We start from the raw sequence: 27,938 nt of genomic DNA on the forward strand, positions 1-27,938 counted from the left end.
TGAGGAGAGTTACCTATTCGAGCACTTCAAACAGAAGAAGATAAAGGAATTTCATTCTCTATATTAGACAGGTCTCATGCTAGCTTAGTATGAGAGCACGTTTCTCAAGCTTTTTCCATATGTTGAATACATGAAGGATGAGAAATTGCAAGTACATTGCTTCATCATGGAACTAAATTTCTCACTCTAGGGTCCAGTCCATTTCAGCTTCCCTACCAACTTCAGGTAGATAGTTGAGATAGCACTAGTTGTTAAGGATACTTGGGGTAGACAGGAGTCATGGGATTAGTCTCAAAACTAAAACTCTACCCAGCAAAAGCTCCCTTGGAAAGGGAATCAAAACTTTACAGTAGGGTCCTCTAAGGGCCAACAATCTCAACAGCAAAAACCACAGCTGCAACAGAAACCCTCACAGGATTATCAGGGCTCTATGCCCAAATAGTGGTAGTCACACAATCCCAAGCAAGATTAGAAGGTGCAAGCCCCATAGACATAGTCAATGAAGACTCAGTAGTCTCCTAGGGGTGGATACAGTTGATCTAGCAAATCAAGAGGCCCACAATAGCCTAGATCATAGGGTGTATGATCTTATACTTGAGGACCATGCTAGACTTGTGGTGGCATGGTTCACATAGCTAGAGAGTGTCCACAGGGATAGTCATCTAGTGGTTAGAGAGGGGCTTTTTCAGAGCCAACAATTGGTGATATAGGTAGATCTCATAGAGTTTTTGTAGTGGTTCACAACCACCAGGCTAAGCATCAGGCCACAATTATCGAGGCTATAGGTATAATACAGGGTAGTATAATTGTTATTTTATTTGATTCCAAAGTTACTGACTCTTTTATATCTCCATATGTAGTGGAGCTTTGTGGGCTAGTGGTAGTTAGACAAGAGATCAGTTGGAAAGTATAGTAGAATGTTAGTTCCAATGTGCATAATTGCCTAATTCAGATTGGAGACATGGCTACGATTTCTGATCTATGCATTACCCCTCTAAGTTCTTATGATGTGGTCCTTGGCATGGATTGGCTTTATACCCATAGTACCAAGATGGATTGTTAATAGAAGAAAGTGGAATGTGTGGATGAAGATTGGATCTCTAGAGTGATCTTCAAAGTAAAGAGATCTTTATCCCTTCATATAATTTCCACTATGCAACTTAGACGGTGCATGTGAAAGGGATGTTAGTTGTTCACTACCACCATTAGTGAAAAAGAGGATGATTCAAAGGGGGAGACATCCCTCGATGATTTTCCAATCTTGTAGGAGTTTGTAGATGTGTTTCCTTCAGAGCTCCTTGGTATGCCTCTACCTAGAGCAGTGGACTTTCATATAGATCTTATGCCAGGAGTTGAGCATATCGAGAGCACCGTATAGGATGACTACTCATTATCTTAGTGAGCTAAAGAATTAGTTGGAGAAACTCTTAAAGAAGGATAATATTCAACCTAGTGTATCCCCTTGGGGTTCACCAATGATCTTTGTAAAAAAGAAAGATAGATCACTTAGGTTGTGTATTGATTATCGACAGTTGAACGAAGTAACCATCAAGAATTGATATCCTCTTCCTAGAATTGATGATATCTTTGATCTATTGTAGGGTGTCTGAGTATTTTCAAAGATTGATCTAAAGTTTGGTTATAATTAGTTGAGGATTGTGGATAGTGATATCCCCAAGACTGCATTTTGTATAGGGTATGGTCACTACAAGTTCACCGTGGTACCATTTGGTCTCACGAATGCTCCAGTTGTATTCATGAGCCTCATGAATGGGGTATTCTATACTTTTTTGGATAATTTTGTGGTCATATTCCTTGATGACATTTTAATTTATTTTTGTGATGAGAAGGAGCATGAGGAGCACCTAAGACAAGTATTATAGAATTTGAGGAATAACCATTTTTTTGGTAGCTTGTCAAAGCGTGTATTCTATAGACCTAAGATACATTATTTGGGTCATGTCATTTTAGGTGATGGTGTCTCAGTAGACCCATCAAGGATTAGGGCCAACATGGATTGGCTAGCACCCACCAGTGTCACTGAACTGAGGAGCTTTATGGGACTAGCAAGATATTATCGATGCTTCATTGCAAGATTCTCTAGATTGGCACACCCAATCAGATCTCTTTAGAAGAAGGGGAAGAAGTACAAGTGGATAGAGAAGTGTGATAAAGCTTTTCAAGAGCTCAAGAGAGCCCTCACAAGTGTATTGATCCTAGTAGTGCTAGATCCTTCTATAGATTTCATGGTGTGCACCGATACATCTTTAGTCGGTATAGGGGCATTCCTTATGCAGGATGGATGACCTATTTTCTTTAAGTCTAGGAAGTTGAAGACTCATGAACTCAATTATCCTACTCATGACCTAGAGCTTTCGGAAATGGTTTATGATTTAGTGAGGTGGCAACACTTACTTCTAGGTCATAGATTCAAACTTCATTCTAATCACAAGAGCTTGCAGTACATATTTACTCAGCTAAACCTTAATGCTAGGAAAATGAGGTGGATGGAGTTACTTTGTGAGTAGGATTTTGATGTTCATTACATCAAGGGAAAGGAGAATATGGTTGTATATGCCTTAAGTAGAAGGCACCATGAGCTTTCATTTGTGACTACTTGCATTGACTTGAGAGAGGGGATCCTACAACACTTGCCAACAAATGAGCTTTATGCAGAAGTTAGTTAGATAGTGCATTCTTAGAGACCCTTGGAAGGGAAGTATTTGGAGTATCCGTTGGAGTCTGATGGACTCTTGTGTCATAGAGGACATATGTATGTACCTTTCATTGGGGGTTTTCATAAGCTCATTGTACTTGAGGCTCATAGAGCACCTTATGTAGCACACCCCAGTGTTAAAAAGTTACATGCACATCTGAGACAATTATATCACTAGCCAAGCATGAGAGTGTAGATTGCTAATTTAGTTGCGAGAGGCCTCGAGTGTTAGAGGGTGAAGGTAGATCACTATCATCCCAATGGGCTTCTTTAGCCTCATGAGATTGTAGAGTGGAAGTGGCATGCTATATCTATGGGTTTTATTGTTGGTCTCCCCATGTCGTCTCGTCACCATGATGCCATTTTGGTGACTATTGACATGTTGGCTAGGGTTACCCATTTCTCACCCATGTGTACTACATACATAACATGAGACATAGCCTAGGTATTTTTGTAGGATATTGTCAAACTTCATGGTGTTCCCCATAAGATCATCTCAAACAAAGTCTCATTGTTCACTTCATCCTTTTGGAGAGAGTTGCTAGTAGCATTGGGCACTAGGCTCAATTTCAGTCCAATGTACCAACCTTAGACTGATAGTCAAACCAAGTGAGTGAATCAAGTTTTGGAGGACATGTTACATATGTATGTGATGGACCATCAAGTCAAATGGGAGGAATACTTACATCTTGTAAAGTTTTCCTATAACAATGGGCACCATTCCTCCATAGGTATGCTACATTATGAAGCCTCGTATGGAAGACCATGCATAATGCCCTTGAGTTGGGATAGGATCAAGGATCAAGTCTCTATTGGTCCTTAGTTAGTAAATGAGATGGAGTAGCAAGTGACCCTGATTAAACAATGCAAGTGACCCTTACCAAGGGGGATATAATGGGAATGAAGATTAGCTATGTTACTAACATGGAATTGAAGCTCAGCGTAAATGTCATCACTCACAAAATCTATAGCTCAAGCAGGTTGAATAGTGTATCTTATGAAGCAGTTGATTTAGCATACAAGGTGGTCAAGAATAACCTATCACTTGACCTTGCTATGTTATTGTTGAACTAATTCAACAAGAACATGGAGAGCATCATAACTTCCAAGAACAATCCATGTAAGTTTGGTTCACTCTTGACTTGTTTATTTTTCTATGTTTAGAAATTATTCCCATCAAAAGGTACAGTAGTTTAGATAAAAGGTGTGCCCATTCTTTATTATATTAATGAATATATTGTTGAAATTGGAGAGACTTATGCAAGTATTATGGATAACTACTTTAATGAATTCAAAGAAAAGATGAATAACAGATTAAGGATTCTAAAGAAGTTAGTTGAAGATTACAAAATGATGTTTGTTTCATGGTTGATAGTGACAAAGTATACATTCAGGCATTTAGGCCAAGAATAGCATGGGTAAAACCTCTTGGATATGAGGTTAACATTGATGAAACCAAAGACATAATTGAGGCATTGATAAATGAGAATGTTGATACTAAAGCTACTTACTGGTACCTATGATGAGGCAAAAGCCAGAATAGAACTGGAAATCAAACTCCCTGAGGCAGTCAAAAAGGGAATGAAGAGAATTACTAAACTGAAAACTAGTTCCTTTCTTCTATTGACTAAATGCAAAGGAGAAGATGAAGAAAAGTCAGAGGAAGAAGAGCCACTGAAGAAGAAAGGTAAGGTAATTATTACCAAGCCTTCTAAGACATATACTATTGTGTTCTCTATAAGATCATCCAGGAAGAAAGTAGATAAAGAAGGAGGAAATATAATCTTCAAGAGGTCACCACCCACCTTTGAGGAAAGGATAAAAGAATTAGAATTAGGATCTAGCATAACAAACTTCAAGGTACTAAAATATGAGTCTAGGATTGAAAATGAGCAAAAGAAAATAGAAGTGTTGATAACTAAAATGGGTAAGTGGAAATACTCCCCTGACCAGCTTGCTCAGTAAATTCCTAATGTTTTAATGGAGAAAGTCAAGCCAAGATGGGAGCATGCCATGGAAACTGCAAAAGATATATATGAGAAAACCCTAAGGCAACTCATCTAAAATTTAGATGACAAGGAGGTAAAAGAATCTTTGAAGAAAAATGAAGAAAAACTAACTTTAAGCAACACTTGTCTTGTACTATTGAAAGATATCGAGCATGTTGTGAAGAATGCTACAAACACATGGAAGAATGTTTATCTTCTTCACAAGCCAAGTGATTTTATAGTTAGTGTAAGTGACAATGATGAGGATGATGATGATCAAGAGAAAGATGAAGAAATTGATAATGAAGAAGTCACTCATTTTGACAATGTAGATGAAGAAGAAGAATAAGGGTAGAAAGCTATTGAGGAAGACTAACCACATGTACAAGATATTGAGGAGACTGACCCAATAAAGATTATTGTAGTGGTCATAACCTCACTTCCCCATTCTCCAAAAAAAACATTGAAAACACCAAGCCTGGAGACATCTTCAGTAGGATTGATTGTGACCAGTACTAAAAGAAAAAGAACTCAATCAATCTTTGCACCTATCCAACTTAGTAATTCATTGATAGAAGTGGAAAGCACTTCATCTATCGATCAATGAGCTCTTCTCTCTACATCAGTTTTGGCTACTCAAGGTATTTCTTCTATAGGTATTTCAATAGTGAGTGTAGTATCCACTTTTTTAGTAAGTTCTACCATTTCTACAATTTTTTCCATTCCTACCATGAAAATAATAAGTGCAAGGACAATTGAGACTAAGCCTCAATCAAGCACAATTTTTTTGGGAAAAGGCAAGGAGAAGGAAGAAGATATAGATCTTGATGAAGAGATTGACATTCCTAATTGGGACATCTCTGATCTTAATCTTGATTAGATGCATGTTTTTGGAGAAATTCTTCAAAATAAAGCTAAGTAGCAAAGGCTTAGAGAAGAAAGGGACAAGGAATTCAAAATAATTGAGGATGCTAAGAATATTCTATTAGAGGCTCTAGGCATAGAGGTTGATAATTCTCAACCAATTTTGTATTAGCTTGCAGAGGCAGTTCAAAAATATAATGAAGATTTGGATGGATAGGATAAATTGTTGCAAAAAGCTAAGAAGAAGTTTGAGAATAAAGTTTTGGAACTTATTACACAACAAATTGCTATTCATCAAGTAGAATTATCTACTATTCTAGGCTCTCTAGAGACCTCCTACATCGATGTATCTTTACTTTTTCGTAAACTTTGTGATACATCAATCTTAACTAAGGAAATAAGAGATAACTTGTCAAATATTGATGAAGATCTAAAGACAAGTGTACAATAGTTGCAACTTGACATGAGTTCAAGCTCTACCCACTTCAACAAGATTAGATTTCTAACTAATAAGTAGGCAAAATTGTTAAGAGAAGAGGCCAGAATAAGATCTACATTGATAGATATTTGAAACATGATTCTGGCAAACATGGATGCACTACAAAAACACATTGCACATGCAAAAATGCTCATCCATGACAACAACTTCTCCATTGTAGACCATATGATAGAACTATCAATAGAAGTATAGATTGCATTGCACACATGTAAGGTGTTGCAAGAGAATTGGGACAAGACTTTAGCACTTATCCTAAAGGTACATTCAGATTTCTTGTCACATTTTGGCATTACTGTATAAATATATATAGCATAAATATTTGGCATTAATGTCAAAAAGGGAGAGAAGATGTAAGGAAAAAGGGAGAGAATATTGAAGGAATATTGGACAAATAATATTGGAGAATATTGAAATATTGTAGAGAAAATGTATATTTTATAAAGAAGGAGAAAATGTATATATCACATGTATAGTATATTGTATATTATGTATGGGGGAGCATTACCATATTATTCATGTAAAAAAATGCATCTCTTACAAAACCATTTTTTTCAAAAATCTCAAAAATAGTATACTCTACTGAGTTGGAGACATAAGGTGATGGATAAAGATGTTCTTGAATATTCTTGAATTTAGTTTCGACTGATAAGTATTTTTGTTACTAATGTCAAAGGGAGAGATTGTTGACATTCCAAACATATTTGTTATTAGTGACATACACTTTTTCAGATTGTAAGTATCTACCAAGCAGTTAATAGTGTTAACCAAGAATTTCAGTTGCTACCAAGTTCTAAGGTTGCCACCGAGTCCCTTGGACAGATTTCAATTTGTGTCAAGCAATTACTACAAAGTTGTTGATCTATAGTATAACTTGAGCATCTCAGTGTATGATGATTTTATTAGTGCAAATCAATTTATTTAATGCTTACCAAGTAAATAGTTGACGTGATGCAAGTCTAGTGTTAACTGAGTTACTCATTGCTAACCAAGTGACTCAATTTATACCAAGCTCATAGTGATAGAATTGACTGAGCTATGTAGTGTGAATCAAGTGATTCAATTTATATGTCAAGTTTCACAATATTCACTAAGTCACTAGTGCAAACCAATTTCAAGACTACTTGGAAGTGATTAGTATGGACCGAGCTTCTATATCTACTAAGTGCATGACAATGCCAAGCATTGATAGTGGATGCCAAGTATCAAAACCTCATTCAGTCAATCTTCAGAACCTGAGTCTCTACACTTTGGCCAACTTTGTGATTTTTGTGTAAACATGTATTATGACCAACTTTGTAATTTGTAAATTGAATTGGTATATATGTAATGTATCGTGTCACATCCAATGAAATGGCATGGAAGTAATGTAATAATAAGAGAAGAAAAAAAGAAAATTACAAAGGCTATAGTAGTATAAGGAGTAGAAAAGATTTATCTATCACAACCAGGTGATTTATACACTTAGAGGAATCTCATTGAGCAAACCAAGTTTCAAACCAAAGATTATCTACTACTTCATCCTAATAGATGGATCAATGAAATCCTTTAACCAGGTAGACCTAATAGTCTTGTGTAAATCTCTTTATGGAGTGTGTACTTCATTATATGTTTGTAAATCTTCTTGCAAGGTGGACCTTGTTGGTCTAAATTTTTGCATGATAAAATTCCTTTGTCTAGGTATAAAAATTTAGATTGGAATCCATTAATGGTGAATAGGGTTTCTAGCTAAATCATCCATTTGTTAGCCTTTGAAATTTTTCGTTAAAACCCTATGTCTCATTCTGTTTAAAAAAATTTTAGGTGTGAAATATTTCAAAAAGGAACTTGGGTGAATATTCTATTTTCTTTTTATTTTTTCGCACCCCCGAGTTACCTTTCCTCATGTTCCTCATAATGTGATTTGGAAAGATCTATAATTATCACTATCTCGCTATAAAAAGGTGTGCACTTTTTATGCATAGCGAAGTAGAGAGCACCAAAAATTTTAAAAGAATGGGACCGTAAAATGAAGATACGATGGTCAGAGATTTGTTTTCTAGCCAAATTTTTAGTCACGTGCACCTTGTAAGTACTATCAAAATAGGAAAAGGGACCCAACAGAAGTAGCCAGAAGTCAGCATCAAAATAAAGGTCTTTTCAATGCCTCGCTTCCTCGCTATTGGAAAAATTGAGCATCTTGCCATTAACGAAGTAGCAAGGTGTTGTGAAATCAAAGACACGGTGGCCTCCAAGTTTTTTGATAACCATAGTCTATCCAGGTGGCATGATGAGTAATAACTGCTATTGTCAAAAGTAGTTAGTAGGAGCGATGGTGATTTGATGGGTTTTTATTCTCTCGGTGTTGGGTTTTATTAAAGTCATCAGAGCTCGCTACCTCACTATCGAAAAAATTTGACATCTCACCATTAGCGAAATAGCGAGGCATCATGAAATGAATAGCTGGTGGGACATCAATTTTTGTGGATGGGTGACTAGGATTAAAAGTAAGGTCTTGTTGGGTGCCAGCAGTACAAAATTTCGTATGTCATCAGTACTCTAGACCCATGCCCCATTCATAAAGTTTATGAGGGATCCTGATCGTCAGATCAAACTAGAATCAACAGTCATCACTATCTCACTAGGGAAAGTTGCAGGTTGTTTAATCTATGTGACATAGTGAGTATGGGACCCACCACCTTTCAAGGTACTTTGTGCAATTTCTTTACCTTTGATTTGATCTTAGATCAATGGTCATCGCTATCTTTCCATGAAGAGTTTCTCAGAGGATATTTATAGTGAGGTAGCGAATATAGGGCCCACCACTATTCTTATAAGCAATGCAGTAACGTATCATCCACAAGATCAAGATCAAATCAATGGCTATCACTACTTCACTATGGCAAGGTGCTCATTCTTTATGTATAGTGAAGTATCGACCTGTTGACATGTGTCCTTAGTCGCCAGTGGGTCCATATAGAAGTGCCATCAAGGAGGGAGCTGTGTAAATGGGTAGTTTTCATTAGATTGGTTGGCCAACTTGTTAAGTGCAACACCAAGTTGTCTTTCTCTGTATCCCATGATCGTAGGATTTTTAAAGATCGATGACGTAGATTTAAATGCAGAAGGTGGTGCCACTCTGTGTATTAATTAGACATGAAAGCTTCACATGTAAGGAAAAATAGAGTATAATATAGAAGATTTAATCAATTTCACCTTACACGAACAAAGATTTTGAACCTTTCCTAAGTAGAAGCAATTACTGAAGAAGATTGTGCTGAAGTTTGACAAGATTGTAAAGCAATTTGTTCGCAAAAAATTTGCAAGAAATACAGAGGACAACAAGGATAGAATTCAAGTAAGTAATCCTACTATAATCTCTGCAAGTATTTTAGTTCTATAAAGCATAACTAAATATGCCTCCGAAGAAGGATTTTTTAGGTCAAGTAAATTATTTGGATAGAAATGTACATGATGATTTTCTTGAGTTACTTCTTGAGTCTACTATAGAGACAGTGCAAGTTAAAAAGTTGACCTCATTAAACCCTAGGTTGAGGATAGTTGATGGATTGTATGATAAGGGTAATTGGGTTCAGGATGCTCAAACCTCACAAAGTGGTTTAAATTTGTTCAAGAAATGGTTTGCAGAAAGGAAATTGTTTGCCCCACATGCCAATATATAAAATTTCAACCTAGGAAAGCTAGTTGTTCCTAGTGTGTTTATGGATTATGATCTCCTTCAGATCGTGGTGAAGAGTTATGATCAAGCCACTAGGGTAGTGAGAAGAGTAGATGGTGAAATTCTAATCACCATCAGTCTAGAAGAGATTAGGGAAGTTTTTCATTCAGAACCTCTCACTAGGTATCATGTTCCCTTTAATTTGATAGATTTAGAAAAAGAATATATGTCAAAGAAGGATATAGTTAGACAAGGTGCACTGAAAGCCCATATTGGTAGAATTGGAACCCTATCAACAATAACATCATCATCTAAAGAACCTTTCAAGAAAGCATGCTTCAATGCCAGGGTAGTAGAGATATATAAGACCCTGTGCAAAGTTTTTGGAGAGGGTGAAGAAGATTTTATCCCTATGAGTTTCATGTATATGATTACTCAAATCTCCTCTTTTGGTGTGGAAACAATTTTTGATTTTGCTTCTTACTTGGCTGATGAGATTCATAGTGGATTGGTTGGGATTGCTAAGGGCAAGGTGGAGAAGGTTTGGGGCCAATACTCCATGTTGATGCACATGTTTCTATTTAAGGGGGCTACATACTTTGGTAAAGAAATGGTTTTGAATAGAGAACAAGAGGGGGAAGCACTGCTAGTTCAATTATGGAGTACAAATATGACTGGGGAAGCAGAAAGTGATAGTTTTGTTAGATTTGATAGGCACTTTGCCTCCAAACTGAGGTGCCTCATATTAAGGGACAATCCCAAGATTCCTAAGGGACTAATGCACCTTGTTAGGCCTATGGATAAACCCCATGATCTAAAAGTTTCGCATAATTGGGGAGATATCATCCCATATTTAGTTTCAAATGTTATCAGAATTTATGGATTCAAGGGAACATCCCATGTACTACCTTACGAGGTGCCCTTAAAGGTAGGAGTAGCTGAATTCTTGTCACAGTTGGGAGGAGTAGAAGAAGCCTTTTTGCACAAAAGGGGAATAGGATCAATTTTTCCCACTTGCACAGTAGCCCACCAGTTTGTAATAACCAAGGAAGTGTGGGTCTTCCTCTACAAATTTTTGGACCAGTATAAGATGGCAGCATCTCACCCTCATTTTTTTGATGCAAAAGGTTTCTTGAATTTGGCTCTTAGGCATAGGATCAAGCTTCATCCAGTTGAGCATGAATTTTATTTACCTGAAGATGTAATAAGGAATGAGTACTCTTTACAGGAGCAAGAAACAAAGAAAGAAAAATGGAGGGTCTATTCAAAAGTTTTGAATTTTATTAATTGTTTTGACAAAGATTACAACCCTCTTAGTAATGTAGTAACTACTACAAATAAAATAAATAAGCTTATGAGTACATTCCCTAAAATAATGGAGGTAATGAATGAGAAGAAGCAACATTTCATTGATTCTTTTCTATATAAGGCTAGGGAAATAATGAGAAGATTGGGTTTCACTCCCAATATAGGGGCAGGCCCACTAGTTGTTCAAAGAAGGTCAGGATATACTATCATTCAGGATCAAAGGCCCATTGTGGATAAAGGAAAATAGATAGTTGAATCTACTAGTGTTGTTTTTGAAGAAAGGCCTCCTGAACCTTCTCCTAAGAGGAGAAAGATAATAAGGGAAGAGCAACAACATGATGAGAGTTACTCACCTTCCCAAACCCCCATGAGAATTGAGGAGGAGCAGCTCACTGATGAGAAAATTGAAAAAATTGGATCACAAGGGGGAATTTTTGTTACCCAAGTAGAGATTGATGAAGGGAACCCCCAGGAGCCTCCTGTGCCAAGTTTTGAGTTGACTGTAGTAGATTTTAGGGTAAGGGAATTTGATCCTATTTTTGAACAAGCCAATCAACATTTTTTGTCTGACGACAATTTTGTAAAGTCTAGGGCTTTCCATCAGTTTGCTTGGAGGGAAAACATGCACATTTTTGAGGAAAGATGTAAAAATATGAAAACAGAGCATCCAAAAATGGATGAAGCCTCCATTCAAAATTAAATAAAGGAACAAATGATTCAAGAGTTCCAAAATATAACCCCTAAAGAAGGGAGACAAATGGTAAATGCTACAAATATTTCATTATTGCCCAATTAGGACATTGTTGATGCCTTGATTTTTAATTATGTGTCAAATAATTTGGGATTGCAAGATCCAAATAAAAAAGAGTACTTGGAAACTGCATTGAGTAATGACCAAGTTGCTCTTATCATGTGGTCATTGAGAAGAGGGTCTAGAGTTGCTCCATCACAGCCTGATGATTCAAGACTAACAGGGAGTATCATTGTGAGGAGAGTTTTCGATACCTGACATGTATAGGTAGCTCACACGAATGTAGATTACTCTCAATTTTCCTCGGCTACTATAGAGAGGGAGGAAAAGGAAATGATTGAGCTACAGAGCAAGTATGAGGCACTTGTGGATGCCTACAATAAAGAGGTAAAGAGGAGAATTGAGCTTGAGAACAAGCTAATGGTTAGGTTAGTAGCACCAAGAATAACATACCCTTGCCCCCCAATTGAACCCTTCAAATTCACCCCCCTCATAGAAATACTAGCTAAACCCCAAAGGCCACAGTACTACACTGCTGAGGATTTTGAAGAAGAAAAGGGTAAACGGCGGGCCTTACATGTAGAGTTGTAGGCAAAATATGAAGATAAATTAAGAAAATCTCTCACATATTTGGGGGACAAAGTTGAATGGCCACTAATTCATGATTAGTTGGCCAGGGTGATCAGCATCTAGGAGGAGTTAAAAGCCAATGATGAGGCTTTAAAGCCTATAGTGAATAAATGGGTGAGAAGGGAGAAAGAAATGACATTTTTTTGTTTCTTTGTCATAAAGAATTCTTATGATCAAATTGAAAAAACCTTTGACATTGTTTCTGATCTTGATGATTTGGACAATAAAAGGATTCATTTATAGAGAATAATAATAGGCTACTTGAACAAGTACAAGAGCCAAAAATTCAATTTGTTTCCTCATGCCCTAGATAAAAGAAATAATTTTTAAAACAAAGATGAATGGGTAAAGGAACTTGACAATATTTTTTGTTTAAGGATGAATAGAATTATAAATGAAATAGGGCATGCATGGTGGGCTACCACAATGGAAGAAATGGTGAAGGCCAAAATATTCTTTGATTCTTTAAAACAAGAATTTTTTGCTATTAATAATGAGGCTAAGTATGTACTCAAGAAGCAGAGTGATATTTTGCAATTCAATTGGCCAAATGGCACACTATTTGACAAGTGGATGGTAGAAATAGCTCCTGATGAACAGTTTGAAAAAGTAGAAACTGACAGTGATGATGTGCAGGGTGATGAGATCCAAATTATTGACACCATCACTACACAAGGCCAATAGGGAGAAGAATACAAGAATGATCAGTCACTTTTAGTTGTAGACCTGGGCCCACAGGACACTGATACAACCAAAGAAGAAGGAAAAGTAGAAGTTATTTCCACTGTGCAAGATAAAGATGGTGAAAACCCATAGCTGGAGACTAACTTGCAATCATCAGGACAAACTTCATCATTGGCTAATTTTGTAGTTGCATACAAAGAAGGATCAGAATAGTAGCCAAATCAACAACAATAGAGGATGTGACAGAAGTGGACCCACCAAAAGGAATGTTTGATCTAGACATCTTTTGTTACCCACATTTTTGTCATTTTATGATAGGTTTATGTAATTATCTCTTGTAAAGGACACCTATCATTTTCTCCTAGCCTGAAGCTTGTTGCATCTCACATTATATAAGTGAGATTCCAGGGCTAGAGATGGGTCCAATTTTCTAATGCTTAAGTGATATACTTAGTCTATTTTCGGTCCAATGTTTGGAGCAAGTTTTATGATGTATTATCTCTGTTAGTTCCTAAAAATACATTAATATAGAATGATCTCTGTGTTTTTCCTAAGTTCATTCTGATTTTATTGCAAATGTATAAAATTTTCAAAGAAAATTAATACAAATTATGAGTTGTCCCCATATCAGTTCTTTCTAAATTTTATCTCCTTTTAGTTACTTGGTCATCTTGATATTGTATAAGTAAAGGCTTCTGTAATTGAATGCAATCTAGTTAGGTTGTATATCTATTCACCATTGTTATTAATTCAATGGATTAAGTAAAATCTTTGATGAATTTGATAAGGTTGCTATAGTAGTAGGAAGGATTTTTTGAATGATGAATTCTGATAAGAATTGCTGATAATATTTGTTGTAAGGAGACAAATTAGATCTAAGGATTCGTAGTAGACTCTGAAGCCCAATGGATTAGGCACTGGTCAAATTAATTCAGCTAGAAGAGAAATATGTCATAAATGGGTTTCAAATGCAGAATTATAATCAATTTTACTTTTATTTCCTAAAGATCTTCAAAGTTGGCTAGAACTTGTTTGCATGGAATGTTTTAGCTTCAATTAGCCACTATTGCTAAGAAAATGTGCAGATCTATAGAAGAATTCTAACCAAATCTATTATATGGGATGTGTTTATCAAATTGTCAAGAATTATGCATGTATTTGAGGATTTGAGAGGAGAATCAGAATGAAACTAAAATAATTCTCATATAGTGTTTCCTAGTCTTGAATCATCCTTGGGTATACCCACCCTAGTTTTGTAGAGCCTAAAGAGTAGAAAACCACCCTTGGTTTTGTTGAAGTTGGGTCCAAATGGTTTACACACATAATTTTTAATAGGAATTGGCTAATCTTTAGATTGTGTGAGTGATATCATTTTGGTATTGAGCATTTTGTTGATGCCAAATAAAAAAATCCACAGTTGTATTTATCTTCACCAAAGGCTTCCACTCTAATAGGGATAAGAAAACCAACATGCAAATCATCCACATCTAAATCATTCTATCAAACACCAAAACCTCAACCATCCAATTAGCATACTCACTCCGAGGAACAAACTAAAAAAATTGCTTCATCAGTAAAACCCCATTCCCATCAACAATTAGTGAATCCACACGAGCAGCAACAAGCTCAACATCAATAGAAATATGTAGATATCCATAAACACATTCCAAGCTCTCAACACTAGCCACCTCATTGCTCACAACAAGATGCTATGCAACACATAAGTCACCACCAATAGCAACCTGATCATTGACAACCAAGCACTCTGCAATCTCTTTGTCAAACCCAACCAACTAATCATGAAAACCAATCTCAACCTTAGCATCAACAAGGTTAGGAATATCCTCAATAACAACCTCTAGTTGCTCTGCAAGTTATGTATCAAACTCCACAAATTGATCAAATAAACCAACTTCTTCTACCTCAACCTTGCTATTCCATCTTCTCTCATGAACAAGTCTCTTAATCAGCCAAAAAAATCTCCTCTAAATTGGTAGACTCCAACTCCACAAATATCTAAAGAACTCAACAATCCCTTCCTTAACTCGATCAGCCAACCTAGCTTCAAACTAAGCAAATACCTTAGAAAGCCTTCTCTCCACCACATCAAAAAGATTCACAATCATCTCAAGGTCTAATACTCTCCATGCAATCTCCCAAGATCTTCGCAAACCCTCAAAAAAAATCCTTCCCACCCTCCTTGTGAAAACTCAAATTGTTTACAATTCAAATCGCAACATGTCATCTCGTACGAATAACCAAGAACAAAATTACAAGTCTAGAAACATGGATCTGCAATCCACAAACTCTCTATTGGAGTTCTTCTAATAAGGAACATATCAAGTGGGTTTAAACCTAATACCAGGAAATAATAAGATAGGGACAAGCCTAAGGATCAGCTAAATCTTATATTTAGCAAGGCTAAATCTTAATTCTGGACCAACATTAACAAAGTCATCAGGACTCACTTCACTTTAGGCTCTACAAGGCCAAGGCAGGAAAACCTTAGGGATTAATCTTGCTAATTTGATATTATTGTTCTTCAAATATTGTTCCCTATAGAAGAAATATCCTTCTATGATTTGCTAAATAAAATTGCTAGACATAGTAGTTAACTATAACCAAAAACTAGATGCAAATAAATAATGACCAACACTTTTATTTCTTCGTACATAAAATAGTTAATTGATTTGTTTGTTATGTATTTCCTACAATCAAGTGAATCATCAACTTGTTCTTGAACTTTAAATAGACCAGTCTCTTATCCATTGGGATATAGAGTCAAAGATCAGTAGATTTAGACCTTTTTAATCAACTTGTGATTAAAATGTCAACATTGAATTATAAGTTTCATTCTTACCATATCCTTTTCAAAAACCCTAAACCTTATCAATTACAGAAAGTAATTATCTAATTCTTTAAATTAGCTATAATCAGTAAGAGATATACAATTTGTGTGAATTGCATTAAACTGAATAAAACTTGTTCATATCAATCTCAAGATTATGAATATATGAGAAATGAGACAAAACTCAAAGACAATGATATTTAAGAGAAATTCCTTCTTTTGAAAATGTTTGTAATACTAATAGAGACTCATAATACAACTCAAAAACAAGCCATTGGAACCAAATGTTCACTTTTTATATTCAAGTATGCAAGAACTAAACTCATTCACATAATTACAGAACAAATGGATGGACTATAAAACAAAACATAATAATGAGAAAATTCTATACATAACCAAAATAAACTCCACATCTTGGAAATCTATTTATAGGATTGCAACAAGCTACATATGGGAGGAGGACACGTGTCCAAATAGGAATGGATACAAAATTTGGCAAGATACAAACAAAAAGATATACAAAACACTCTTTAGATGTTTGATCATAGAAGGGGAAGTAGTTGATATAGTCAGCAAGTGAAAATTTATGTCATGTTCTTTGACTTTACTCTACTTTGCCTTTTATTTTCCCCAGCAAGTAATATCTCAGCTACTTCTACCAACAGGGCCTTGATCTCTCCCACCACTTCCCAAACATAAATCTCCCTTTTTGTGGGCCACTCTATCATTTTAACCTCTTTTAAATCTTGAGTAGCTTTTGTCCACCTGGCATCCATAATTTCTTTAGATTCAACAATAAATTTATTCAAATCTATTTATGCCTTAAAAAGGGAATCAATTAATTTATTGTATGGGAAATCAAAAGTATCTTGAAAAACTAACATTGTGGCCTCTTGAGTTAAAATGGCACCAAAGGAATCAAACCATTCCTAACAATCTATCATTGTGTTAGTGGCATCCAAAATTGATGGTAGATAGGGTTGTACTCCCTAAGATAACTTTTTTTAATTTTCCTTGTATAATTTGTAATTTACTAGTAAAGAAACCAATCAATTCCTTCACTATCTCCAAACCCTCCTTCACTATGATTATTTTGTCATGCAAATCTGGCTTTTTAGCCATTAATACAATAAGCCTCTCCAAGAATTATGTGTGTGGCCCCAAAGTTTGAATGTGGGTGATAGCCAAGAAAGTGCCTCATTCCAAAATTTCTTAGCACTTTGTAAAGCAATATAAAAATTATGAGCCTATTGTGACATATTTTTCAAAATTTCAATCCTTTGGCTCATCAAACTCTTAAGGAAAGTTGTCCTTATTTCATCTCCTTACTGATTATATGGAGTATCAATGCTCATTCTCCTTGATTCTATTATATCCTCTTCCCCCAAATCATATGTTTGTATTGGGGTTTTAGTTGTGCTCCTAGCTGACTTTTTTTGATCTTCATGTTCTTGTCCTTATCTTGCAACAACTACCTACTATGCATGTACAAGTTTCTCTCTGAGAGATGCAACCTCATTCTAAAGAACTTGGACCTTATCCTCAAGATCTACAATCTTCTATTTTTATACATGGCTCTTTCTAAGCTCATCTTCATAGAGCTTTCTTACATCAATGTAATCATATATGGATTTAGAAATTCTAGTCTCCATCTCACTTGGCTTCATTCATAAATGAAAAATGTTTCATGGCCTTAGAAATCTCTATACCAGAGGTACCCTATAGATTCCATACAATCATATTACCCTATTTAGTGCCCTGCACATCCATTAATACTGATTTATTTGATGATGGAGCCATACTCCAAACTGCCAAAGATCTGGTATCTATATTAAAACATGTTCCTCGCCGCAATCCATCAACACCAAATGCTTCATATGAAATGGCATTTTCTTTCCTTCTTATTTTATCAAGCATGAAAGCTTTCTCTAGATCCCATCCAGGCACTAATAACATGCCACTTCTCTATACAAGATCACTTGCCTCCTCTAGAGTCATGTTTTCACTATCAAGATCATAGGCCTACAACTTCTCCACTAGTTCCAGTTTCTACTCATCTAATTCTCTTGGCTTCATCTTCAGCACCAGCTCACTCTATTTGATCTTGTATAGAAAACTTTTTAATTCAATAGACTTGATGAATTCATCATCTTCTAGGAACTATTGGGCCTGAATGATCCTATCATCCTACCTTGTTGCTACTAGTTCCATGTCAATGAGTGTACTCTCAGCTGCATTGATCCTATCCTAGAGGTAACTCTTCCTTAAGTCAGCAAAATATTGACTATTACCAAGTAAAAGATACAAAGTCCTATGTTTCACCTCTACAGAGATATGAACAACATTTTATCTTTTATTTCCTTCTGTGACCCATGATGCTTTAGGGACATTATTTTCTTCTATTTCTAGGGTCACATTAGGTTCAGGGTTGTCTAGGCATACCCTCTCCTCCTCTCATAAAGGTACTTCAGTCATCTAATATTAGGATAGGGGATATCCATATAGAATCCCATAAATTTGGGATCTATTCTCTTTATTTTGATTTCCACCCTCAAGACATCATCTAGCTTTGATAACCTATTAGTTGCCTCACCCTCTGTAGCTATTTTTTGAATAACATCCTCAAGGGGTAATTTCATGGTGCTAGGTAGCACATAATTTCTCATCTCTTTAAGGGTGACCCTCATCCAATTGTTAGAATCATACATTCTATAAAGACCAATTGACAAATTGTAGTGGTAGAGGAAGGTATGGATCTGATCTAGGGCCTATTTTCCAATTGTAAAATCCCCCACCCTAAAACATCTACACAAGAAAGTGTCTTTATGCACTTTGGGTCCTAGATACTCCCTATTGGACATAAACAATTTCCATATTAATTCTATTAAAACCAACCTAGGAGGGATAAAATTTGGTAATATATGAGGTGTTGGAGGACAACCATAGACTCTCATTAAAGAAAAAGTTGGAAATAAGAAAATGTGATGCAAGAGCATCCAACAGTGTAAGGGCAATCCTATATCACCAAAAAATATGTTTAGTAATAGTTTATGTTTAATGTTTTTTTATTTCTAGATATCCATTTGGGTCAAATAAAGGTTTCAACTCTCACAGTTCCACTATTATTTTTCTAGGTTAGAGTTTTTAGTCATCTTTGGATACATGTAAATGCAAAAAAAAAAAAAAGATTATTTTGAAATTAAGACAAAATTGTGATGAGTTAGAGGGTTTAAATTGGAGGGAAGATTATACTTGTAACTTAAAGTGCTCCAAAAAAAGAATCAGGTCAAAAAGCTTTACGGTCAAAAAGTTATTGCAGTTTTAATTTTCCTAGAGACCTCCTAAGTGCGCTTCAAAGTTAGAATTAAGGAAATAAATGGCCTTGTATAGGCCTAAAAAATGGAGGATGAGAAAAGCTATTCCATAGGTCTATAGAGCACTTCGAGAGATTTCTAGAAATGTAAATGGTTCATTAATCAGAGTCCTTATTCAAAAGTTATGCCACCTAGAAGTTGGACTACCATTTGTGGATTCTTCTAATTTTACACCAACTTCTAACGTGACTTCTAGAACCTTTTCTTTGGTGATGGATGCCAACTAGAATATTATAGAATGTACTCCTAACCCAAAACCATTTGGGGCTTATTTTAGAACATTTATGGCACTGTAAAGACAATTCTCAATGGAGTTAGAGAGAAGGTACTATGTGAAAGATTGATTTCTCTAGAATCGTACTATTGTAAGCCCATAGGGCATTTTTCATTGATAATAATATTTCCCTTTTCTTGTGTGTTCATTTTGGTCTTTGGTTGTGTTTCCATCAAGTGGTATCAAAGAAGGTTTTCTTGAGGGTGTAGACAAAGTGCTGACTATGAGGTAGTTTGCACCAGGACTATGTGGTTGTGGGTTTGAGATAAGACAATGCCTCCATGAAGAGAACATGGTGGAAGGGTTGGAGTTGTTACTCCTAAGATTAGAGCCCTCTAGAGACAAGTTCAAGCATTATAGGAGGAGATCTGAAGAGGAATAAATGTTGTCGCAGGTGACAAAAGTGAGGAAGAAAATGAAGAAGAAGAAAATATTGGATAGGAAGGGGAACGCAATGAGGAAGTCCTAAATTAGGTAGAGGAGAGGATTTTTAGGGCCATTTCTAAGCTTTGAAAAATACTTAAAATTGATGTGGATATGTTTTTAGAAAATCTAAACCTGGATGAGTTGATCAACTGGATCAATGAACTAAAGGAGCATTTTGAGTATGAAGATATTAGGGATCCAAATAGGGGTAAGTTTGTAAAGGCCAAAATGAAAGGCCACTCCAAAATCTAGTGGCAAGAGATTCGGTTGAAAAGAAATAGAAGAGGAAAGGAGAAAATCACAAGATGAGATCGCATGGTGGACAAACTAAAGAAGTAGTTCATTCTTGTTGATTACGAGCTTGATTTGTTCAAGAAAATGCAAGGATTAAAGCAAGTAGGAAAATTTATCTAGTAATATATGGAGGAATTTTATCAACTTCTTATTAGGGTAGGGCATGCAGAAGAAAATAAGGAGAAGGTTTCCCATTACCTCAATGGGTTACAACCTAGCATTCAGGAGGAGTTAAGTCTGGTTAGAATGACTAGCATTGAAGAGGCATATCAATTTTCCCTATGATTTGAAGAGAAGCTAAATAAAAGGTTTGAAGGAACAAAAAGAGGGCATGGTCAAGGAGGAAGAGGCAGTAGTAGGTCATTTGGAGGCCAAAATGAGACCCAAAAGAAAAATAAAGATGTGGGTACTAGTAGGAACCAAAGGAACGAGGGTTTCAACCACTCCCATGATCAAAACTTTGGATATCAGAGAGGAAGAGGTAGAGGATGTGTACAAGGTTTACAAAGAGGAGGCATCAGTGCTACCTATTTTCATTGCAATGAAGAATGTCATCGTGCATTTGAATTCCCTCAATGACAAGGAAGGATAGATAGGAGAGTTGATGGTCAAGCAAGGATTGCTCATATGGATGAGGATGCGCAGTCATCACATTCAAAGGATGCAGAAAGAGGAGAGGTTCTCGTAAATGAAAGGGTCTTACTAAGTGGTGAGACTGAACCTAGACAAAGGAGGAGTTCATTTCGTACCAGGTGCAAGTGCAAGGGTAAGTGTTGTGATGTGATTGTTGATGGTAGCAGCACTAACAACTTGGTATCTGAGGAGATGGTGTCTAAGCTAAAGCTCAAGGGGGAGAAATACCCCCAACCCTATAGAATTGCTTGGGTGAAGGATGATCATAAGGTCCTAGTCAGTGAACAGTGTTTGGTGAAGTTCAAGATTGGGAGTTACCATGATGAAGTTCTCTATGACATTATTCCAATGGATGTCTGCCATTTATTTTTGGGAAGACCATGGAAATTTGATAGACATGTTGTACATTATGGTCATGCAAATGCATACTCTCTAACAAAGGATGGAGTTTTCCACAAACTAAAGCCCTTGATAAAGCAAGGTGAAAAGGTATGTTGTAGTGCTAGGATATGTCTTATTGATGGAAGAAAATTATTGGATGGTATGAAACATCAGTGTATGTGTTATGCTTTGATTTCTAGAAAAGATAAGGAAGGTAGTAGTAAAATCATCTCTGATAATGTTCCATAAGGGTTGCCACTAGTAAGGAAAATCAGTCATCAGATAGATATGATCCCTAGAGCTAGTTTATCTAACAAGGCTACTCATAGGATGACTCCTACTAAAACTGGGGAGCTAAACAGACAAGTTTAGGAGCTATTGAGAAAGGGTTTGATTCAAGAGAGCCTAAGTCCATGTGCAGTACTTGCAGTACTAGCACCAAAGAAGGATGGAGAGTGAAGAATGTGAACAAACTCTCAAGCTATAAACAAAATAATCATCAAGTATCAATTCCCTTTGCCAATAATGGATGATCTTATGGACTACTTGAGTTGACCTTAGTACTTCACAAAGATAGATCTCAAGAGTGGCTATCATCAAATATAGATACAAGAGGGAGATGAGTGGAAGACTACATTCAAGACCAAGGATGGTCTATACGAGTGGTTAGTCATGCCCTTTGGACTGACCAACATGTTAAGCACCTTCATGCAACTTATGAATGAGGTACTAAAGAAATTCTTGGGAAAAAAAATTTTGATTAGATAAACAAGTTTTACAGGGATCCTAAAATCCAATAGTTAAAAGATATAAGGCTGATAATAAGTGTGAAAGCCTGGCCAAAAAAGTATAAGTTTAGAGGCTAATAATACGCATAAAGCCCAACCAAAAAGTAAAGTTCTAAGAAAATACTAGGAAAAAAGACAAGTATTACCATGGCCTAAAGCTAGAACAAAAGCCAAAAGACATAGAAAAAAAAAAAGAATAGGCGAGAGTTATTCCTTGTTCTTTCACTCTAGCTCTTGCATAAGCTAAGCAGCCTTGAAGGCTAGATGATTCTCCTCTGCTTCTAGTTGTTGTGCCCTTTGGTCCCCCTGGTCTTGATCAAGAATGGTATTTTCCTTTGTAGAGTCATCCTCCATTCTAGCTTCTTCCCTGTCTTTTCCTTCCTCATCATCCTGCATTTCTTTCTTTTTGATCTAGCCAGTAAGAGAGATGATGTTGTTGTTAATGGAGCTTAACAAAGAGAAAATCTAATTCGCAAGGTTGTGATTGTAGTTCTCTAAGTTGTGTATCCTTCTTTCCTCCAGACTGAGCCTGTCAGCCAAATCCTTCCTCTTGTTAGCATCCATCCCATTCCTTGTTGCCTCAATATGTCTCACCTATTCGTTGACCTCCTCCAGCTCGTGGAAAAGCCATTTGATTGATCTAAAATTATCAATCATACTATTATGAGCATTATTCAAGAGGTTCATCCCTATCTCCCTAGCTCTGTCTAAAATTGCCACTATCGTCGGGTTAATGAGTTCTTCCAGCCGCGGTTCATCTTGATTTTCCACAAGGATTTGAGGATTCATGGCCTCCCTAAAGATGCCCATCTTCAAAGTCCTAACATTAAAGTTTTTCCAAGCTTTACTCCTATCATTGACCTGCACTTCCCCTTTTGCATTTCCTGCATTCTCCTCTTTCTGCTCCTCAAGTTGGGCTTGGAGGTGGATAGGAGATAGGGGCAGCACTGACGCCTCCTCAAACTGAGAGTGCGCTTCCTCCAAATTCTCCCTCTTTCATTTCTTCCTTCCACTTTCATCCTTAATTTCCTCCTATGTCTCCTTAACCACCTCCTCAGACTTTGGCTCCTCCTCATCCTTCTCAGGAGGCTTTTGCCCAAGATCCCTAGGGTTTTTTCTGCTATGGGTTATGGGGGAGGGTGATTTATTAGCTTGGTGGGTCACTAATTTCCTCGAAGAAGAGATCCCTCCTTCCTCAGAGCTAAGGCTCTATATATCTTTCGAATCAAAGGAGTAACTAGAACTACCAAACTCCACATTCTCTACCTAAGGGGGAGCAATGCTTATAGTATGAGCCTTGAAGTGTGTTGGTCTAAATTTTTGCATGATGGAAGTCCTTTGTCCAGGAATAGAAATTTCAGATGGTGTCCATAAGTGATGAATAGGGTTTCTAGATAAGTCATCTATTTGCTACCCTTTGAAAAAAAATTTGAAAACCCTATGTTTCACTCCATTCTTAAGTGGTTGGGCATAAAATATTTGAATTTTCAAATAGGGCGAATATTCTGTTATCTTTTATCCTCCGTACCCCCGAGCCACTTTTCCTCTCAAATTCCCCAGTCATCTAATCTAAGTAGATCAGCCATTGTTATTTTCTCGCTATGAAAACATTGGCACTCTTTATGTATAGTGAGGTGTTGAGTGCTAGAAAGTTATAAGATGGGACTGCAATTTCAAGACACAACGGTCAGAGAATTGTTTTTTGATCGATCATTCAATCACAGACACTTGGAAAGTACTATCAAAATAGGAAAAGGGACCCAATGGAAGCAATCAAAAGTCGGCACCAAAATGATGGTTTTTCGATGTCTTGCTACCTTGCTATCAGAAAATTTGGTCATCTCATCATTAGCGAAGTAGCAAGGTGCTGAGAAATCAAAACATGGTGGCCTCAAAAATCATCGACAACCATGGTCTGACCAGGTGGCATAACAGGCAATAACTACTATGTCCTTGGCAGGAGCGATAATGATTTTATGGGTCCTTGTACTTCCTGATGCCAAGTTTTGTTGAAGATTATCGGAGCTCGCTACCTCGCTATCAGAAAAAGTTGACATCTCATCATTAGCAAAGTAGCAAAGCACTATGAAAATCAATAGCCAGCAGGACTTAGGACAATGTAGAAGGCTAGCTAGGCTCAAGGTAAAGTTTTATGGATTGCTAGCGGTGCAAATTTTCCTATGTTAGTAATGCCTTAGATCGATAAAGCATTTAAGAGATCCCAATCATTAGATCAAGTTTCAATCAATGATCCTCACCATCTCACTATAAAAATTTGCACGAGGTTTAGTCTATGCAACATAGCGAGCATGGAAACCACAACCTTTCAGGGTTCTTGGTGCAATTTCTCCACCTTTGATGTAACCTCAGATCAACGGTCATCATTGTCTCGCCATAAAGAGTTGCTCGAATGATACATATAGCAAGATAGCGACCAAGGCCCCACCACTGTCTTCTAAGCAGTACAAGCAATATATCATCCACAAGATTGAGAATGAATTGATGGCTATCATTGCTTCACTATGGCAAGGTGCTCATTATTTATGTATGGTGAAGTAGCGAGCTATTGACATGTGTCCTCTGTCACCAATGGGTCCAGGTGGAAATGCCATCAAGGAAGGCATTGTATATGTGGTTAGTTTTTATTGGATTGACTGGTCAACTTGTCAAGTGGAATTCCAAGTTGTCTTTCTCTATACCCCATGATCGTATGATTTTGAAGATCGACAACACAGTTTTTAAATACTGAAGGGGGTGGCACTTTGCATATTAATGAGATATAAAAAGTTTTGCATGTGAAAGAAAAAATAGGGCATAACTTATAAGATTTTCTCAGTTGAACCTTATGCAAATAAAGATTTTGAAGTCTTTTTTGAATAGGATCTTTTACTAAGAGGATTGTGTAGATTTTGGCATGAGTGTCGAGCAGCATAAAAGAACTATAGATAAGAGATTTCCAAGTGAGTATTTTACTTTAGTCTCTAAAGTGTTGCAATCTTGCATGGTGTAGTAGAAATGGCTCCAAAGAATTCACTAACTCTTAGATTGTGGATAGCAAAGGGATTACTTGACAAGAGTAATTGGATCCCTAGTGTTTCTTCCTCTCAAATTGGTTCAAGTTAGTTTGAAAGGTGGTATGCAGAGAGGAAGTTGTTTGTCTCGTATGTTAGTATGAGGAATTTTGATCAAGGAAGACTAGTAATCCCAAGTGTTTCTATGGGTTGTGATCAAGCTACTAAGGTAATGAGGGGAGCAAAGAATGAACTTAATAAAATAGAAACCCTATCAGTAGTAACACCTTTCTCTAAGGAAATTTTCAAGATGGCACACTTCAAGCCATGGCAGCAGAAGTATGTAGGACCCTGTGCAAAATTTTTAGAGAAGGTGAAGAAGATTTTATACCCATGGGCTTCATGCAAATAGTCCCTCTGACTATTTGTTAGTACACGTCTTTTTGTGTCAATAGGTGAACAATTTTGGTTGAAAGCTAGTTTTGGATGCAGACGTGGTTGGCTAAGTGAAAATTGCTCATCTTGTTATATTTGATAGCCACATTGTTTCCATACTTGAGTGTTGTTTCTTAAGGGTTAATCTCATTATCTTAAGGAGTTGTATTAATCAACAAAGAGTGGGAAGTAAGGGTGTTTCTCCCAGTACCATGATGATGGTAAAACTCATGGGTTCAAGCCAGTTTGCAATCATCAGATTAGATTTTGTCATGGGAAAGCTTAGCAGTTACATATATGACAGAATCACAGTTGGAGCTAAATTTGCAAAAGGATGTGATAGACAGAAGCCCACATGAGAATATATGGTTTACATAACTTCCTGTTAATCTTTTTCTTTTTGGATAGATGTATGTGTCTTCTTCTTGTAAAGGACACCTGTCATTTCTCTTAGCCTGAACCTTGTTGCATCTCACACTATATAAGTGAGATCCCAGGGCTAGAGAAAGGGTCCAAATTCTATTTTTCTAAGTGATACTTAGTCTGTTTTTGGTCCATTTTTTTGATAAAATTAGTGGTGTATTATCTCTATTAGATCTTGAGAATACATAAATATAGAATGGTCTATGTTTCTTCTGAAGGTCATTCTGAGTCTACTATAAATTGTAGACAATTTTCATGGAAAATGAATACAAATTATGAACTATCCCCATATCAGTTCTTTCTGAATTTTGTCTCCTTTTGATTACTTGGTTATCTTGATGTTGTATAAGTAAAGGCTTATGCAATTGAATGCAATCCAGTCAGGTTGTATATATGTTTATCACTATTGTTAATTCAATGGATTAAGTAAAAGTTTTGATGAATGTGATAAGATTGTTGTAGTAGTGGAAAGGATTTTGAATGATGAATTTTGATAAGAATTGTTGATAAAATTTGATGTAAGGCAACAAATTAGATCTAAAAATTTGTAGTAGACTCTGAACCCTAATGGATTGGGCACTGATCAAATTTGATCCATCTGAAAGAGAAATGTTTCACAAATAGTTGTCAAAAATGCAGAATTAAATCAATCTTACTTTTATTTCCTGAAGATTTTCATAGTTGGCCTGTACTTGTTTGCATGGAATGTTTTAGCTTCAGTTAGCCACTATTGCTGAGAACACCTGCAGATCTATATAAGAATTTTGGCCATATCTACTATATGGGATGTGTTTATCAAATTCTCAAGAATTGTACATGTATTTGAGGATTTGAGATGAGAATCAAAATGAAATTAAAATAATCTTCATACAGTGTTTCCAAGTCTTGAATCATCCCTGGGTATACCCATCCTAGTTTTGCAGAGCTAGAAGAGTAGAAAACCACCCGTGGTTTTGTTGAAGTTGGGCCCAAATGGTTTTGCACGTACAATTTCTAATAAGAATTGGCTAGTCTTTAGATTGTGTGATTATTGTTATCTTGGTATTAAGCATTTTTTTGCTTCGTAGTTTTAAAACACCAAAAAATTGCTCATGGATAAGCAGCAGTAGCCCCTCGTGTAGAGCTGGATTTACGGTGGGCTTCTTTTTGAAGCTATCCACCACCTTGCTCATAGAGGTTAATAGATAATATGGAAAGGAAATATTAACATTATGTTAGAAATTATTCAATATAACAAAGTGGTGGGTATAAGCTCTATCAAACCTAGGGTCCAACGTGATGTACTTGATAACAGCTCTTAGAACATACCTCCACCGCTTCTTCATGGAGTCAGGAACATAGTAGTTGTCAATCTTTCTCAGCACCTTTAGTTCCTTCTCACTCTCCATAAAGACCCTAACCACATTGGCCAAGAGCTTCTTATCCCTGAAGAATTTAAAACCCTCGATAGGGATTTCGATGACAATCGCAATCACCTCCTCCATTATCCAGAAGTAGACCCCATTCACCTTCACCCTGCTATCCTTCCAGGACCCCACCATACTTTTGGTCACCTCCTGATCGAATCTATGCACCTTCATGATATAATTGGTAACCCCACCCTCTTCTAGCTTTTCCCACACTTTCTTCCTACTTTTTCATTTTTCAAAATCTCCCACCGGCTCCTTTTTGCACCTTTTGCCTACCATTTTTGCACACTGCACACCCTCTTTACTCATGTACTCCTCACTCTATGATTGAAAGTGACCTCTGAGAGTAAGTAATAAATAGAGAAAAATAGCCCTACTATTGCTCCAGAAGCGAGTGTGAAAAATAACCCACAAAGCATGTCGATTAATCAATAATGAATCACTGCAATTACGATTTCCCATGCTTCCATTTTGAAAAGTACCCTTATTTCTTAAAACCTTCATAATCATAATTATAGCTTGATTTTCTCTGTACTTCCTTGGATCT

General features: G+C 36.5%; 1 pseudogene; it reads right to left on the reverse strand.

The window, feature by feature from the left end:
• LOC149557939 (exocyst complex component EXO70B1 pseudogene) overlaps positions 1-27,466 on the reverse strand; it is a 64,888-nt pseudogene extending 37,422 nt beyond the window's left edge.
• Positions 27,467-27,938: the final 472 nt, after the last annotated feature.

This window comes from Cupressus sempervirens, chromosome 5 (genome assembly GCF_028749045.1).
Source record: "Cupressus sempervirens isolate cs-2001-9-10 chromosome 5, ASM2874904v1, whole genome shotgun sequence".
Classification (NCBI taxonomy): Eukaryota; Viridiplantae; Streptophyta; class Pinopsida; order Cupressales; family Cupressaceae; genus Cupressus; species Cupressus sempervirens.